Source organism: Symphalangus syndactylus, chromosome 2 (genome assembly GCF_028878055.3).
Source record: "Symphalangus syndactylus isolate Jambi chromosome 2, NHGRI_mSymSyn1-v2.1_pri, whole genome shotgun sequence".
NCBI classification, from domain to species: Eukaryota; Metazoa; Chordata; class Mammalia; order Primates; family Hylobatidae; genus Symphalangus; species Symphalangus syndactylus.
Window position 1 is genome coordinate 110,689,038 of NC_072424.2, and position 18,268 is coordinate 110,707,305.

At 39.9% G+C, this 18,268-nt stretch overlaps 1 long non-coding RNA gene across 3 annotated transcripts in view; it reads left to right on the top strand.

Annotated features, from left to right (window-relative positions):
• The window catches only part of LOC129473687 (uncharacterized), a 63,544-nt gene extending 49,862 nt beyond the window's left edge, over positions 1-13,682 (top strand). For 2 of the 3 annotated variants that reach the window (XR_010118896.1, XR_010118893.1), the window contains 3 exons: positions 1,326-1,385; positions 8,768-8,857; positions 13,151-13,682. This is a non-coding gene — a long non-coding RNA (uncharacterized lncRNA). The remainder of the gene's footprint in view (positions 1-1,325; positions 1,386-8,767; positions 8,858-13,150) is intronic. The other variant, XR_010118895.1, reaches the window with a different exon arrangement.
• Positions 13,683-18,268: the final 4,586 nt, after the last annotated feature.

Below are 18,268 nucleotides of genomic sequence, written 5' to 3' on the forward strand. Positions count from 1 at the left end.
TCCTGTTCTCCACTCACTCCCATTCATTCACTCATGCCTCTGTAACTGTAGGACCCTGAGTTGGTGATTAAGACAGAACACAATTAATGACCTTCAAGTCACAGTGGGGAGCCTGGTCACTCATGGACTATAGAAGTGGGCAGAGAACAAGGGCACAGCCTGTTCCCCATGTACATGACATGTGGCCGTGGTCTGATTAAGATCCCTTTTCACCATATCTCTCTATTATGGGGATCTTTTAAAGTTGTTTTCCTATTTACATAATATTTCCAGAGTCAAAGGGGGTCTCTTAAAAAGATCACCTCCTTGTATTTTTACAACTCTTTAACATTGTTTTATCAGACCTGAGGGTGTTGATGCATGCCTGTTTGTTTCTCATAAACTGATTAAGAAGTCACTGTGACGAATTCAAATGTAACATAATTAGAACTTTTTCATATAAAATTATTTTTCGTATGGAAAATATGGATATGAGCAAAAATATCAGTCTCTTAAAAATGAGTTCCTTGAGTACCTTAAAATAGTAAAAAATATGAGAAGGTAGCAGAAATGTAAATTTTACACTAACCATCGGATATGCAAAATCATCCACCTCCTCAATTTGCTTCCAGCATCCAGATTACATTAAGTTTGCTATAGAATATATGGCTATTTTTGAAGGACTAAAATTTATAAATTTAAAATCTATATTTCTTCTATTTTATAAATCCTGTTTTCCTGAAAATGATTATTATTTTTGCCTTTCTCCACAACACAGATAGGCAATTAGGGAACATAGACAAGAAAAGAAGAGATAGTATGTTGCTTTATAAAGCCCTCATTTATTTGAAATCATTTAATGTACACCAGAAGCCTACATTATAAAGACTATTTATTTACTTTATTTTTGGAGATGGAGTCTCGCTCTGTGCAGTAGTGTGAGCTCGGCTCACAGCAACCTCTGCCTCCTGGGTTCAAGTGATTTTCCTGCCTCAGCCTCCCAAGTAGCTGGGACTAAGGTGTGCACCACCACGCCTGGCTAATTTTTGTATTTTTAGTAGAGATGGGGTTTCACCACGTTGACCAGGCTGGTCTCAAACTCCTGACCTCAGGTGTTCCACCCACCTCAGCCTCCCAAAGTGCTGGGATTACAGGTGTGAGCCACTGTGCATGGCTGATTTATTTACTTTATAAATAAAGAATACATGTAGATATATTGAGGAAACAGAAGAAAAAAGTTACAGCTGTTACCAGATTTCAGAACTGTCTTTTTCAGTGGATTTGATAATACTTTTTCATATGTTTCAAAAATGTGTAATATTATCCTTTTTTATATTTCACTGAAGGGAATTGCCTTCAAGCAAATGCTTATAGATGCAACTGGAGTCAGCAGGAAACCTTCTATGGTATGTTGTCCTGCCACAGTAAAACATATTTGGTTATTTGGTTATTTTCCTAAACCACAAATAAATAATTCTTATAACATTTGTTTCTAACCACCATTTTACTGATGTGGACACGATGGAAACATTGTTCATTGAAATAAAATGCAAACTCTTGGACTTACACTCCAAATTTACTAGCTCTTTCTTTTTTAGACTAAAATAGTGGAGAAGAAAAGCCAGGAGCAAATGAGAGAACATCTCAGAGGGAACTCTGAGGACACGAGCTGTCCCAGACTCCTGACTGTCACCAGCTGCCCAGCCATGGGCTACGGCAGTGTTGCCTTCTCAAGGGCAAATATGCTGGGAGAGTCTTTATTTTCATGTTCCTGCTTCTCCTTTTTCTTTATAAGGTTTCTTTTGTTGTTGTTGTTGTTGCTGTTGTTTGTTTTCCAAGTTTCTGTAAGTTACTGTTTTTTTGTTTGTTTGCTTTTTGAGACAGAGTCTAGCTCTGTCACCCAGGCTAGAGTGCAGTGACACCATCTCGGCTCACTGCAACATCCGCCTCCCAGGTTCAAGTGATTCTCCTGCCTCAGCCTCCCCTGTAGCTGGGATTATAGGTGGCTGCCACCACACCCAGCTAATTTTCGTATTTTTAGTAGAAATGGGGTTTCGCCATCTTGGCCAGGTTGGTCTCGAACTTCTGGCCTCAAGTGATCCGCCCACCTCAGCCTTCCAAAATGCAGGGATTACAAGTGTGAGCCAGCGCATTTGGCCGAGAAGTTACTATTTTGAGAGAAGGAATGGATGCCTGCCAGAGGAAGGATTCTGAAAGGGTTTTATGATAAGCATTGCTAACATTTATTGAATGCTAGGTGTCAGGCTCTTTATTGAAACTCTTTATCTGTAAAAGCACTTGTACTCCCCTCTTTTGTTCAATGCCTCAGACAAAGAAGGAAGTTTTATCAAAATTGCAAGTGATACAAAATGAGGAGTATTAGCTAATTTGTTGGGAAAGAATAATTCATTAAAATAACTTTATAAGCTAGAAAGAGTGGTTGAAACAAAGAAGTTGAAATTCAACTGGATAAACATAAATCTTACATTTAGTTTCAAATAATCAATTTCTTGTGTGGAGAATAGTGAATATTTGATTTGGTAGCATATGGAAGGTAAATTTACATATTTTAAAGCAAGTTAATCTAACTCAAGAGTGTAGACCTACTGCTAAACACCTAACTCAGTTTTATTGTCTATTAGTTGAAATATAGTGTCCACATCAAGGAAATTATTAGTCTAACCTCATTTGCTGCTGGTCACACAGGAAGTGCTCTACTGAGTTCTGGGGCACTGCATTTTTAGGGAGAAGTTGACAGCAAACTGGAACATGTTCAAAGGAATGATGGTGAAGGGTCTGGAAACCATATCATATAAGGAATAACTGGGGGAATGTGTTCATTTAGCGAGAGAAAATGACAAGCTGTGTTAACAATTTCAAAGGCTGTTCGGTAGAGGAGGGGGTAGACTTTTCCACAGAGTTACAGAACTAAAATGAATGGTGGAATCACAGAGTGGTAAGTTTAGGCTCCCAGAAGAAAATGCTTTTCTAACAATTACAGTCATTCGTGAACAGGCTGACTCAATAGTAGCAAGTTGCTGGCCACCAGGAGTGACCTGTGTACCCACCTGTCTGAGCAGCAGGAGGGAGGGTGAGGGCTGCTGGCTGTTGGGAGTCTGAGACAGAATCTATGATGATCCTTTCGTGTGCTCCCTGTAAGAGGCATAGTCAGGATCTAGGGCAAAATTTTCTCTTTTAAATTTAAACTGAAGTCCATCTTCATATCCGTGATGACCCACTCAGGATTCTTTTATGCATTTAGAAAAATTCTCTCTCTCTCTCTTTCTCTCTCTCTTTGTCTCTCTCTCTCTCTCACACACACACACACACACACAATGTATTTTATATCTTTCTTCCTTTTACCATCTCTTAACTGGGATAAAAGGGGTCAAGATGGGTAGCCAAGTGGCAGTAAAATAACATTTGAATCAAAGTCACATTCAGCAACCATAGCAGAAATATTTTCCCAAGGTTTATTTCTGATTCTAACTGCAATACTTCGTGATCTAGCTTGACATGCGTCAACCAGGTTGTTGCTTTGTACCTTGCCTGGGAAAAGATGTACTGGAAACAGAGTCAGAGGTAAACACTAATAATGTTTGCCTTGATGGCAAAAATCGTGTTGCAAAGGTGTGTTGTGTTTTCTTGGGAATTGTAGGGTAGAAACATTACATGAAAAGAACAGATTAAAAATTGCTGTTGTCAGCATCCATGTTTGTACAGTTTTCTAAAGCTTTTTCTGTATATGTATTAGTGACTATGGTATTCTTTACTGTAAATCCTTCACTCATGCTGATATCTAAAGATAGGTCCTACATTTATGAATTGAGAGATGGTGACAAGTCTTTCCCTTCCTCCCTCTTTTGCTTTTTCCCTTCTTCCATCGTCATCTTCCTCTTCCTCCTCCTCCTTTTCCTCCCTTCTCCAGCTCCCCCATCTGTTCTCTTCCTCCTCATTTTCTTCTTTTCTTTTCCCAACAAAGGGGCACGCATTTTTTCTACCCTTGAAACCCCCCAGTCTTCAGTGTACAGATTGAGAGTGCTTTTGGTTTCAGCCTGGCATTTCACCTTTTTCCTGTGCTTTGCTGTTTACTGACTCTACAACTTTGCAATGTCCTTTTGGTAAAGCAAACAGGACAGCCTAACCTGTGGAGAAATTATTAATAAAATTTCAAGAAGTCAACTCAGCATGGACTGAATAATGAAATTTGGAATGTTTTCCCTATTGTTGCCTGGATCCAGCCAGGCAGCTTTGGCCCGGGTAGCTCAGCCCAGCTTGCCCTGTGTGGTTTGAGGCCTTTAACTATGAGGCAGGTCATTAACCGGCTGGTGAAGCAGCAGCACATTGTTCTGTTATTTTCAAACCACAACAGCCTCTGTGGAATCCAAGAGCCATAAAAATGTAGTTCTGATGCTGCCTGACAGAAGCATAATTCATGAACTCTATAATTTAAAGGGATTTCAATGCAGTTGTAAAACTAATAAAAAATGAATTGCTTTTGGGGAACACTGGTACCTTATTTAATCAATTGATTCTACTAATTTAAAAATACAGTTGGCCGCGTAGCTGTGTGTGTGTGTGTGTGTGTGCTTGTGTGTGTGTATGTGTATGTGTATGTGTGTGAAGATAAGTAAGATTAAATCTGATGCCAATAGTTAGTTTCACGTACATAACATTGCTTTTGGACCAAAAACAAACAAACAAAAAAAAAAAACAAAAAAAAGGAAGAAAAAGAATCTGAGAACAATTTATGGCCTGTAGCCAGTAACAAAATGTTTCTCTCTGTGCCTTTTTATCATTTCCCCCCCAAATGTTGATTATGCCCAAGTTAAAAAAAAAAAAAAAGTTTTGGTAAGTTACTAGAAGGTTTAAATTTCAGTCTGGATTTTTTTTTTTAAAGCCTCAAATGAAAGGCTTTCTTTAATCAGATAACTGACCAGCCAGTAATTTTAGCCCAACTATGACACACCAGTTGGCAGGTATAGAGGTGCACAGCCCCAAGCCTTTGCCTCTGTCCCTGCTTCTCTGCCCGCTGGGACTGTCATTGAGCTTCCCTGTCTTACTGCTGGTCCTCCAAACAGCCTGAAATTCAGAAAACGAGAGGCAGCTGTCAGAGGTGACCACGCAGATGGCACAAGAGGGACTCCGTCCCTCCATCACTCCACCTGGGGAGAAAAAATAGGGCCGCCCCACACTGCAGCTGTCTCAGATCCAGAGCATCTATGTCTCAAATTGATCCCTGATTTCCTGAAACCTTGGCTCTGAAGTTGTTTAGGAGGCTTCGGTGGGGCTTTAAATACAAGTACATTAACTCTTCTATTTTAACTCCCCCATCATGAGTAATGGCGGCTCAAAAATGCCCTCTATGATGTCACATCACAAAAGGCTCAGAAAATTATCCCTTTCCCCTATTGTCTGTCTGTCTTCTTTTGTTCCTTCTCTACTCACCACGTTCACTGGCAGCCATGAATAAAATGTAACATGCTAAATGACTGACATCCATTAAAGCTCCTTGACAAACCTTGGGCCGTGTTTTGAAAGGCCCGTGGAAGAAAAAGGATTGTGTGCTCTTTGAATCTTGGTCTGCTGAACGCCTGCCAAGTGAAGGCTGCTCCATTCAAAGGGCTGAGTGAATAAATGAGAATAACATCCTTGGGGACCCGCGGGATCAGTTTACTCCGAAAATGCTCAGCTTCACAAAGGGTCAGAGTCACAAGGTAAATGAAAATGGCTAGAAGAGGACTTTGATGGCCGAAACACTGTAACAGTAGAGGACTTGAAAGAAAACTTTATTTAAAAAAAATAAAAAAGAGGAAAAAGAGAAAAGCGGGGGCAGGGGAATCTCAGAAAGAGAAAATCAGTTGATAAGAACAAAATGCTTTGACAGCGACATCACTGAATATTTGTTTATAAATTATACACAGATAGTATATACATAAATGTATGTGCTTGTGAAAATGTATAAACTTTTCATCCACATCTGTAAACACCATGAACTAATTTTACTTTACACATGAACAAAAACTGGGTCAAGCCTGTTAGCTCATTTTCTTGGTGGGCTACAAGTACTCTCATTGTCATCTTAGTTGCAAGTGATAAAATCTGCAGTGCCATCAAAGATATCATTTCTTTGCATCACTCCTTGTTTTTTTTTTTTTTTTTCCACACACTATTTCTCAGTCAGAATGATTTCTATTTAACCACTTTAATGGAGGTGAATTAGAAGCAGTTTTTAGGCAAGGAAATCAGAAAAACCACAAGAATTCTTGACACGTTTCCACAGAGACCCCTGCATGGTGCCTGACACAGGGTCACTCATACCAGACCCTCGGGCCCCTGACCTTTTCAGCTAATTTTTAGGTGTGTAGACTGTGGTAGTTTAAAGAAATCCTGCAGAATTAGTTATATCAGATTATCTCCTGTAAAGATGTAAGTGAAGTTCAGCTCTCTCCTTTAAAAAGAAACTCAGCTAATGATAATTATGACAGAGGTAGGAGCTAAAGTAGCTGAAGTAGAGGAAGGAGAATTGTGGCAAATGACGGCCTTGCCCCTGCAGGTCTGGTTTCCAGTAGAGGTGACATCAGACAAACTCAACCTTGAACGGTGGAGCGGGTGAAATGTGTCCCTCTCCCTTCCAAAGGTCTGTCCACCCAGAACCTGTGACTGCAAGTTTATTTGGAAAAAGGGTCTTTGCAGATGTAGTTAAATTAAGGAATCCAAGATGAGCTCATCATGTATTAGGATGGGCTCTAAATCCAAGGACAGTGTCCTTTTTAAAGAAGAGAGGGGAGAAGACAGGGAAGAAGGGAACGTGAAGTCAGAGACAGAGATTGGAGGAATGTGTTCCTAAGCCAAGGAATGCCAAGGGTTGTGGGCAACCACAAGAAGCCAGGAGACAGGCATGGATCAAGTTCTCCCTCCCAGCTTCAGAAGGCACCACCCTGCTGACACCTTGATTTAGGACTTCTGGTTTCCAGAACTGTAAGAGAATAAAGTTCTGTTGTTTTCAGCCATCAAGTTTGTAGCAGTGTGTTACTACTACTCCGGGAAACGAAGACTGATGACAGTGGCTGGGTGCTGTTGCAATCGTGGGGTCATTCATTTTGGGCTTGCTGCTCTCCAGGAAGAGAGAAAACGGTTCCTCCTGAGGCAGCTGATGGCATTACTGAGTGACAATGGCCACATAGGCACACTCTGTCAGAGGTCTCCCTGATGATCATTTTTCCTAAAAGACCTCTGTTTTTCAATCACCAAACATGCATATCTCCTCAGAACAACATTATTTAGCCGATGTTTGTAAAGGAAAAATAATTGTTCCCCTAAACTCATTAGTCTATGGGAAAAACTCCTATTATATTCCAAATACCATTGGTAACAGAATGGCATGTAAAAGGCTGCTGGTGTTAAGGCCATGGTACTCCACACAAAGCAACTGCATGTGTTAACTGCAGTATTAATTCTTCGATAATTAAAAATTGATGTTTTAAGCAGTTTGTATTCTAATTTACTAGTTTGTTACTTATATAGAGGAGTCTTGTTACTTACATAGAGGAGTCTTATTGTGTTTTAATAATTTAGTTGGTGGTTTGGGGTTAGTATATAGCACATTTTAACTTTTTCCACTACAAATAATGGGAAATTGACTTTCAGTTACTGTTTTCTCAAAGAATGTCTGTTTCTCAAGAATGTATTATGGAAGTTGTGCAGGAGAGGTCTGTATTTCCTTTTATTGGTGTACGTATGTGTGTACATATTTTAAAAGACCATGACCGTACGCTTGGAGGGAATCTTTTGTTAAAAGATGTGATTTAGACTGGGCATGGTGGCTCACACCTGTAATCTCAGCACTTTGTGAGGCCGAGGTGGGTGAATCACGAGGTCAGGAGTTTGAGACCAGCCTGAACAACATGGTGGAACCCTGTCTCTACTAAAAATACAAAAAATTAGCTGGGCGTAGTGGCGGGCCCCTGTAATCTCAGCTACCCGGGAGGCTGAGGCAGGAGAATTGCTTGAACCTTGGAGGCAGAGGTTGCAGTGAGGCAAGATCGTGCCACTGCACTCCAGCCCAGGCGACAGAGTGAGACTCTGTCTCAAAAAAAAAAAAAAAAGAAAAAAGGAAAAAGAAAAAGAAAAGATGTGATTTAGTATCTTCACCTATCTGAATTAGAAACATTAGGGAGTGGCTGATTTAATTTAGATTTAGGATACTTTAGTGTTCACAAGTTGTAGTAGATTCTTCTTCAGTTTTCATATATGGTACTGGCTGAAACAAACTTTTGAATACTGGTCATTGCTTTAAAATAAAGGTTTTAGAACATAAAAATGTTGAAATACACACTTATTATGCTTGAGTTTTCAGGATTTAGATTGCACAAAATACTTTCTATTCAATTAGTTAAAAATTTGAGGCCAGGTGCAGTGGCTTATGCCTGTAACCCCAGCACTTTGGGAGGCTGAGGTGGGCAGATCACTTGAGGTCAGGAGTTTGAGACCAGCCTGGCCAACATGGTGAAACCCCATCTCTACTAAAAATTCAAAAATTACCCAGGCATGGTGGTGCACATCTATAATCCCAGCTACTTGGGAGGTTGAGGTAAGATAATCACTTGAACCCGGGAGGCGGAAGTTGCAGTGGGCCCAGACTGTGCCACTGTACTCCAGCCTGGGTGACAGAGCAAAAAAAAAAAAAATTCAGGGAATACATTTGAGAAAAAGTTTCAAGTAACTCTAGTTTTCAACAAAAAATTTTTAGGTATCAGTGGCCTAAAAAAGTTATCTATTTTCCTAGATGCTTCAATCATTCCCAAGGAGAAAGATACTGGAAAATGTGATCTGAAGTGTAAATTTATAGAGCAAGGTCATAACCGACAGTTAATATGTAAGTACATATTTGACTGTTTAAAATATGTATGTGGGAAAAAAATCCTAGTTAAAAAAGAGAAAAACATAAATTATCTGGAATGGATTTATCACAATTGTGTGTTCTAAAAATCTTATCTTAAAAAAAATGCCAAATAAGACTGACACATGGAATTCATTATATTCTAGCTAATGGTTTCAATCAAATTTATAACAGAGCTGAGTTGGCAGCAAGCATTCCTGGACCTGTCTCTCCAATCACAGAGTACCCAGGGACACAGGCATTTACATACAGAGTAAGTTCAGGGTCTGTACTACTAATGGCTAATGTCTCTGCCACCCACATTTTTTACTCTCAGGGACAAAATAAATTTTGTTTGTTTTGCCTCTGTGAAAGGCCAAAATAAACTTTATTGTAGGATAAATGGTATTGAATTTTTGAGCTTAGCACTATGATAAGTTCATAGTAGAGTTGGATGGAATGGAGAACATTGTATTTCTTTTTTTGTGGCATCATATGTTTCCAAAACTTAGCAGTTCACACATGGAGAAAACAAGAAAGAATGATTTCTTGGCCCTGGCAGTGCAAATTTGTTTGTTTATTTCTTTTTTCATGCATTCAAATATGATTCAAAGTTGACATTTATCTAGATTGTTTTAAAATCCAAATTTCTTTAGGAGTATTTTGTTAATTCTTCATACATGATTTATTTTGTTAGCTTGAACAAATGAGCTATCTTTTTTGTTTCCTTTGGGGTGTGGGGTGAAAAGAAGAAGTCTAGGTGTGAATGCTTTATTTTGTGTATTAACTACTTTTTACAAAGATGCCTTGAAAAAAATAGAGTTGGAAACTCTATTTGTAAGTAATGGTTTCAGTTAAAAGTGCTGAAGAAATTCTTTTCCTATCTATGTGTGCAATTTTGACCTTCAGGGGGCGTCCAGGTGCAGCAAAGCTAAATAAGCTGGCATGCACCACCCTGTTTTCATGCTACCTGAGTAACCTTAGTTCAGAAAAATGTAGCAAAAGCCAAAGTAAGCACTCCTTCCCCATCTGTCACTGCATGGACGAGAGCTGAGGCAGCCATATTTAATCAGCACCAAAGTCTCCCCCTGGGTGATGTTCGTGCCCTTCTGTAATATTTTATTCTAAGCCATTTCCCAGACAGCATTATTGATTCGTGTCATTATTCTCCCCCAAGCTCCGGGAGCTTGTGCAATGTGATACCAACTGCAGTTCTCTTCATGAACATAACCTCAGAACCAAAAAGTAAGGTGACTGCTTGTAACATTCAGAATTACCCAGATGGCATATTATGCAGTGTATCATAGGCATTTTAAACTCTTAAAATCAGACACCAATTGGTTATAACGCTTTTGCTAAAATAGGAAATTACCAAACAAAAATAATTTGGCATTTTTTTCTTGTTTATGCATTTTTCCCTTTTAACTAGTAGATTTATGCCTGTAGTGAGAAGATACTGTACTTTAGGTATTTTGTGTGGGAGGTTTGGATGAGAAACTCCCCTCCCCTGGAAGACTCATTAAAAATAATAATACAAATTTATATTTATCTTGACTAGGGTTCTGAAATTATTTCCTTTCTCCTTTATCAGAGGTAAAGGAGGACAGTAGAATTTTCTTTTTTCCTAATGATAGAAAATAATTTGTGAGAGGAGACCCTGGTTGTTGAATGTATTAATGAGTGAATGAATGAATGAAAAAAAACTATATTCATTATTGGGCCTAGAGATCTGTTTACTCCCAGGAAAATGGCCCATTGATTAGTTTCCTCAAATTTTAATTTGGAGTCCAGCAGCATCCTTAAAAAGTATGCAAACTCTTTTTTTTTTTGAGACGGAGTCTCGCTGTGTCACCCAGGCTGGAGTGCAGTGGTGCAATCTTGGCTCACTGCAAGCTCTGCCTCCTGGGTTCACGCCATTCTCCTGTCTCAGCCTCCCAAGTAGCTGGAGCTACAGATGCCCGCCACCACGCCCAGCTAACTTTGTTTTTGTAGTTTTAGTAGAGACGGGGTTTCACCGTGTTAGCCAGGATGATCTCGATCTCCTGACCTTGTGATCTGCCCACCTCGGCCTCCCAAAGTGCTGGGATTACAGGAGTGAGCCACTGTGCTTGGCCGTATGAAAACTCTTATTTACCCCTTTAGACATAGTATCATAAAAAATAACAAATGCTCTGCACATCTTCCCTCCGTCTACATCCTTGTGTACATGTCTTTGGATAAAGGTCTGTAAAAGTACCACCTAGATCTTTGTAATTTTAGTACTAAGTTTTAATTTTATCTTGGGCCAGTGAAGTAATGAAAGTTGAAATGTCCACTCTCCTCCTCATCTTTTGCCTACTCCAGCAACGTGTTCCAATGCACTTACTGTGGTACTAAACCTGCATCTCTAGTAGTATGATTTATATAGTTTTGATGTTTGTTCCCTCCAAATCTCATGCTGAAATGTGATCTGCATTGTTGGAGGTGGGGCCTGGTGGGAGGTGTTTGGGTCATGGGAGCAGATCCCTCATGAATGATTTGTGCCCTGCCTGCAGTAATTAGTGGTAGTGAGTTCATGTGAGATCTGGTTGCTTAAAATCAGTGTGGCACCTCTCCCCTCTCTTTCCTGCTCCCTCTCTCACCATGTAATATGCCTGCCTCACCTTCACTTTTCACCATAACTGGAAGCCTCCTTAGACTGTCACCAGGAGCAGATGCCAGTGCCATGCTTCTCATACAACCTGCAGAACCATGAGCCAAAATAAACCTCTTTGCTTTATAAATTACCCAGTCTTAGGTATTCCTTTATAGCAATGCAGAATGAACTAATACAGAAAATTGATACCAAGGAGGAGGTGTTGCTATAATGATACTTGAAGATGTGGAAGCAGCTTTGGAACTGGGTAATGGGCAGAGGTTGAAAGAGTTTGGAAGGCTCAGAAGAAGATACGAAAAAAAGGAAAAGTTTGGAACTTTTGAGAGACTGATTGAATGGCTGTGATTGAAATGCTGATAGTGATATGGACAGCAAAGGCCAGGCTGATGAAGTCTCAATTGGAAATGAGAAATATATTGGGAACTGGAGCAAAGGTCCCCCTTGTTATGCTCTAGCAAAGAGCTTGACTGCCTTGTGTCCATGCCACAGGGCTTTGTGTAAGGTTAAACTTCAGAGTGATGACCTAGGGTATCTGGCAGAAGAAATTTCTAAGCAGCAAAGCATTCAAGAAACAGCATGGCTGCTTCTAACAACATAGAATCAGATATAGTAGCAAAGAAATGACAAAGTTGGAACTTATATTTAAAAGGAAAGTAAGGTGTAAAAAACTTGGAAAAGTCAAAACCTGGCCTTGTGGCAGAGAAGGAAGGACCATTATCAGGGAAAGAATCTAAGAGGGCTATGGAGGAACCACTTTCTAGAGAGATTAACATAACTAAAAGTGCTAACATCCAAAACAATGGGAAAAGGGCCTTGAAGGCATCTCAGAAGGCTTGAAGACAGCCCCTTCCATCCCAGGCCCAGAGGTCAAGGAGGAAAGAATGGTTTCAGGGGCCAGGCCCAGGACACTGCTGCTTTGCTCAGTCTCTGGACACTGCTTCCCCAATCTTGGCTTCTCTATCTCCAGTCTTGGCTCAAAGGGCCTCAGGTGCAGCTCAGGCAGCCACTTCAGAGAGTGCAAACCATAAACCATGGCAGCCTCCATATGGTGTTAAGCTTGCAGGTACACAGAATGCAAGAATGAAGAAGGCTTGGCAACTTCCACCTAGATTTCAGAGGATATATGGGAAAACACAGGTGTTCAGACAGAAGCCTACTTAAGGGATAGATTCCATGCAGAGAGCCTCTATGAGGAAGTGCTGAGAAGAAATGTAGGGTTGGAACCCTGACTCAGAGTCTTCACCAGGGCATGTTCTAGTGGAACTATGGGAATGGAGCTGCCATCCTCCAGACCCAAGAATTGTAGAGCAACCAGCAGCTTGTACCCTGAGCCTAGAAAAGCCACAGGCAGTCAACTCCAATTCATGAGAACAGTGATGAAGGCTGTGCCCTACAAAGCCTGGAGAGCAGAGCTGCCCAAGGCCTTGGAAGCTCACCTCTTGCACCAGTGTGTCCTGGATGTGGGACATGTATAGTCAAAGGAGATTACTTTGGAGCTTCAAGGTCTAATGTCTGCCCTGCTGAGTTTCAGACTTGTGTGGGCCCTGTGACTTCTTTCTTTTGGCCTGTTTCTCCCTTTTGCAACAAGAATGTTTATGCAATGCCTGTACCACCTTTGTATCTTGGAAGTAAATGACTTATTTTTTATTTTACAGGCTTATAGGTGGAAGAAACATGTTTTGAGTCTCAGATGAGACTTGCGGCTTTGGACTTTGAGTTCACACTGGAACCAATTAAGATTTTGAGGAAGACTATTAGGAAGGGATGATTGTATTTTGCATTGCGAGAAGGACATGAGATTTGGGGGACGAGGGGCAGAATGATATACTTTGGATGTTTGTCTTCTCCAAATCTCATGTTGAAATGTGATCCCCAATGTTGGAAGTGAAGCCTGGTGGGAGGTGTTAGGGTCATGGGGGCAGATCTCTCATGAATGGCTTGGTGCCTACCCCACAATAATGAGTGGCAATGAGTTTACATGAGGTCTGGTTGTTTAAAAAGAGTGTGGCATCTCTCCCCTCTCTCTCTCGTTGTCTTTCTCACCACGTGATAGGTCTGCACCCCCTTGGCCTTCTGCCATGATTGGAAGCTTCCTTAGGCCCTTACCAGAAGCAGATGCTAGCATCATACTTCCTGTACAGCCTGCAGAACTGTGAACCAAAATAAACCTCTTTTCTTTATAAATTATACAGTCTCAAGTATTCCTTTATAGGCAGGCAAATGGACTAACACAATGATCTTCAAGATTTTTTGTGTGTAGTTAAGTTTAAGTTTACTATTGGAATTCATCCTTCGTACAGTAATTAGTAACAATGCAGAATTCTGCTTGCCACTTTTTAGAACATGAAGTTATTATGGTAATAATTTACCTGAATACCATGATAGATAATAAATTGAGATCATAACAATCAAAATATTGCCAATTATTGAATATCTTCTATATTTCAGATATTGTTAGGCAATTTATTCCTATCAGAATCCAACTCTCACCATAACTCTAAGAAGTAGATATTAAACCAAATTTGTATATGCTTAAAGTAATTGTTACTGTTTTAACTAGGCCACTCAAATTACTTCAAGGGAAGAGTTTTCTAAAGAATAATCGGCCGGGGGTGGTGGCTCACGCCTGTAATCCCAGCACTTTGGGAGGCCGAGGCGGGAGGATCGTGAGGTCAGGAGATTGAGACCATCCTGGCTAACACAGTGAAACCCCGTCTCTACTAAAAATACAAAAAATTAGCCCAGTGTGGCGGCTGGTGCCTGTAGTCCCAGCTGCTCGGGAGGCTGAGGCAGGAGAATGGCGTGAACCTGGGAGGCAGAGCTTGCAGTGAGCCGAGATCGTGCCACTGCACTCCAGCCTGGGCGACAGAGCGAGACTCCATCTCAAAAAAAAAAAAAAAAAAATCAAGCTGGGTGCGATGACTCACACCTGTAATCCTAGCACTTTGGGAAGCTGAGGCAGTAGGATTGCTTGAGGTCAGCAGCTGGAGGCTGTAGGGAGCTATGATCACACCACTGCACTCCAGCCTAGACTACGGAGAGAGATAAGCTCAGGTACAGCTAGTAACTAATTTTACTGAAATTTTCATAATGCTTGATTCTGGGCTGGGTATTCTGCGTACCTTTTATCACTTATTCCTCACACAGTCCTATGAGGCGTTATTATTCCCACATTTTAGACAAAGAAACTGAGGCTTAGACAAATTTAGTATCTCACCCAAAGTTACACAGTTAGTCGGTGTGAACATAAGCCTTTCTAATTCTAGAGTCAAACTGCTTTGCTACTATGCTACACAGTCTTTCCAGTATATCATGGAATTTAGTACATGATAAAAGTAGCATTTTAAATCAGCCAGTGGAAAAACAATACGTTATTCAAGAAGTGGTGCAGGGCTAACTCTATAAAATTGTGGGAAAATTAAACTGAATAGTTCAATCATATGAAGATAAATTCCACATGGGATCAAATATACAAACATAAAAAATGAATCCATAAATATCCTCAAAGAAAATTAGCATGGATATTTTTATATTCTTGGGAGGGTTCCTCTCAGTATGACAAGAAGACCAGGAATCATAAAAGATTGATAATTTTGACTATGAAATGTCTTAAACTTTTGAATGCAAAATATATTTTAAACCATTTAAAAGCCAACTAGCATACTAAGAAAATATTCACAACATATATGCTAAACAAAGTATTAATGATCTTAATATATACAGAACCCTTTAAATCAATAAGAAAATAACACTCTAGTAGCAAAGTGGGTAAAGTTTATGAACAATAACCTCACAAGAGGAGAAACACAAATAGTCAAAAAACATTGTAATGATTCAAGGAAGGCAAATTTAAAAAGAGAGATAGCAATTTTCACCTCTCTGACTGGAAAAGATTAATGCTTTGTGTTAACAATGGTTTAGGAAAGTGAATAGTTCATAATGTAAATTGCTAATCGTATCATTGAATCAACAATAAAAAAGAGTGGGCACCTTAATAATTCCACTTTGAAAATTTTAAATTACAAAAATAGACAAAAATAAATCTATAAGATATATATATATATAAAATACTCAAATAGATTTATTTCAGCGTTATTTATTGTAGAGAAAAATTGGAAACAACATAAATGTCTATCATGAAGCCATTTCTGTTAGATATTATAGTATATGGATACAGTGGAATACTATGAACTATTAGAAATAATGCTGCAAAGCTGTATTTATGAGCATGGAAATATATTCATGACATTTGAGTCAAAAATGCAAGCTACAAACCAGCTGTGAAAAATCATATGTGAATAACAAAATATCTCTAAAGAAAAGCCCAGATGGCTAGTCAATAAAACAATCACAGCATTACAGTGGTTTTTGTTTGTTTGTTTTTTGATGTCTTATGTTTACCATCGGAAGAGTAAGAAAGCTATTTTCCTTGTGGGAAACTGCTGGAAAGACATTCGTGCATGGGCTGGAACTAATGAAGAGGAAATGGAAAGGAGGCAATGCTGAGGCCAGTGCTTCCCAGGCTTCCTTCAGGCTGTGCAGTCTCGGGCCGTCTCTGCTCCTGCTGGGCAACCACTCTGTCCTCTTTTTTATGGCTCACATATTTTGCTCTAACATTACTTTGGCTTACACATGGCTTTGGCTGGTCGTGATCCACAGCATCCTGGTGCCATTTCAGAATTTATGTTAACTGGCTCATGGACTTAGCTGCTCTCTGGGAATTTCTTCTTACTTAAAATCACTGAGAAAAGAAATCTGAATGATCATAGCCATCATTTTTTCCCTTCAATCTAGACCATGTCAAATGTTATTGGAAGGCATATGACTTAATTATCCTTGGCTCAGGTGTTCACTTCATACAATTACCTGAAGCAGATTAGAATATCATGATTCCCAAGTCACCCAGGCCAGCTCTCAACCAGGGGCTAGGAGCAAGGCCAATGCCCTTACAATGGCTTCCTAGAAGGCAAGCAGGAAGAGATGATCAACTCTCCATACAGTTGGCAATTAAAACTATCATATAGTGACTATTGTATTTACTTCCTATGACTATTGATTTAATCATTTTAAAAGCTGGTAGTATGCACAGCAAAGGAAATAATCAACTAAATGAACATACAATCTACTGAATAGGAGAAAATGTTTGCAAACTACCCATCTGACAAGGGATTATTAACCAGATTACATAAGGAGCTCAAATAACTCAACTGTAAAAAAAAAAAAAAAAGCCCACAAATAGGCTGGGTGCAATGGCTCACACCTGTAATCTCAGCACTTTTGGAGGCCGATGGATCACTCGAGGTCAGGAGTTCAAGACCAGCCTGGCCAACATGGTGAAATCCTTTCTCTACTAAAAATACAAAAATTAGCCAGGCATGGTGGCAGGCGCCTGTAATCTCAGTTACTCAGGAGGCTGAGACAGGAAAATTGCTTGAACCCAGAAAGCGGAGGTTGCAGTGAGCTGAGATTACATCACTGCACTCCAGCCTGGGCAACAGAGCAAGACTCTGTCTCAACAAAACAAAACAAAAACTCTCACAAATAATCTGATTAGAAAATGGGCAAAAGATCTGAACAGACCTTTCTCTGAAGAAGACATACAAATGGCCAAAGGTATATGAAAAAAATGCTCAACATCGCTAATCATCAGAGAAATGCAAATCAAAACCACAATGGAATATCATCTTACCCTAGTCAAAATGGCTTGCATCAAAATGACAGGCAATAACAGATGTTGACAAGGATGTGGAGAAAGGGGAACCCTTGTACACTCTTGGTGAGAATGTAAATTAATACAGCCACTATGGAGAACAGTATGGAGGTCCCTCAGAAAACTAAAAATAGAAGCATTGTATAATCTAGCAATTCCGCTACTGAGTATATATCCAAAAGAAGGGAAATCAATATATCAAAGAGATATCTGCACTCCCATGTTTATTGCAACACTATTCATAATTACCAAAATATGGAATCAACTTAGGTGCCCATCAACAAAAGAATGGATTCAGAAAATGTGGTACACATATACAATGAGATATTATCCAGCCATAGAGAAAAAGAACAGAATCCTGTCATTTGCAGCAACACGGATGGAACTGGACGCCATTATGTTAAAATAAGCCAGGCACAGAAAGACAAATATCACATGTTCTCACTCACATGTGGGAGCTAAAAAAGTAAAATTTATGAGGATAAAGAGTGAAATGGTGGTTACCAGAAGCTGGGAAGGGTAGGAGACAGTGGGGCATGCAGGCAGCAAAAAGAATATAAATGATTTTATTACCACTGAACTGTACACTTAAAAATGGTAAAGTTGGGCTAGGCATGGTGGCTCATGCCTGTAATCCCACCACTTTGGGAGGCCAAGGCGGGCAGATCACTTGAGGTCAGGAGTTCGGAACCAGCCTGGCCAACGTAGTGAAACCTCATCTCTACTAAAAATACAAAAAAATAGCTGGGTGTGGTGGCACGCGCCTGTAATCCCACCTACTCGGAAGCCAGAAGAATCGCTTGAGCCCAGGAGGCAGAGGTTGCAGTGAGCCGAGATCGTGCCACTGCACTCCAGCCCAGGCGACAGTGTGAGACTCTGTCTCAAAACAAAACAAAACAAAAAAACGAAAAAACAAAACAAAAAAAGTAGTAAATTATACATGTATATTTTACCTCAATAAAAAAGAAAAATAGTAGTGGGGAAAAAACATGGAAAAACAACAGAATTTCCACTGTGTAACTGTAACATCAGAAATCTGGAAAGCAGTGGAAATAAGACCATA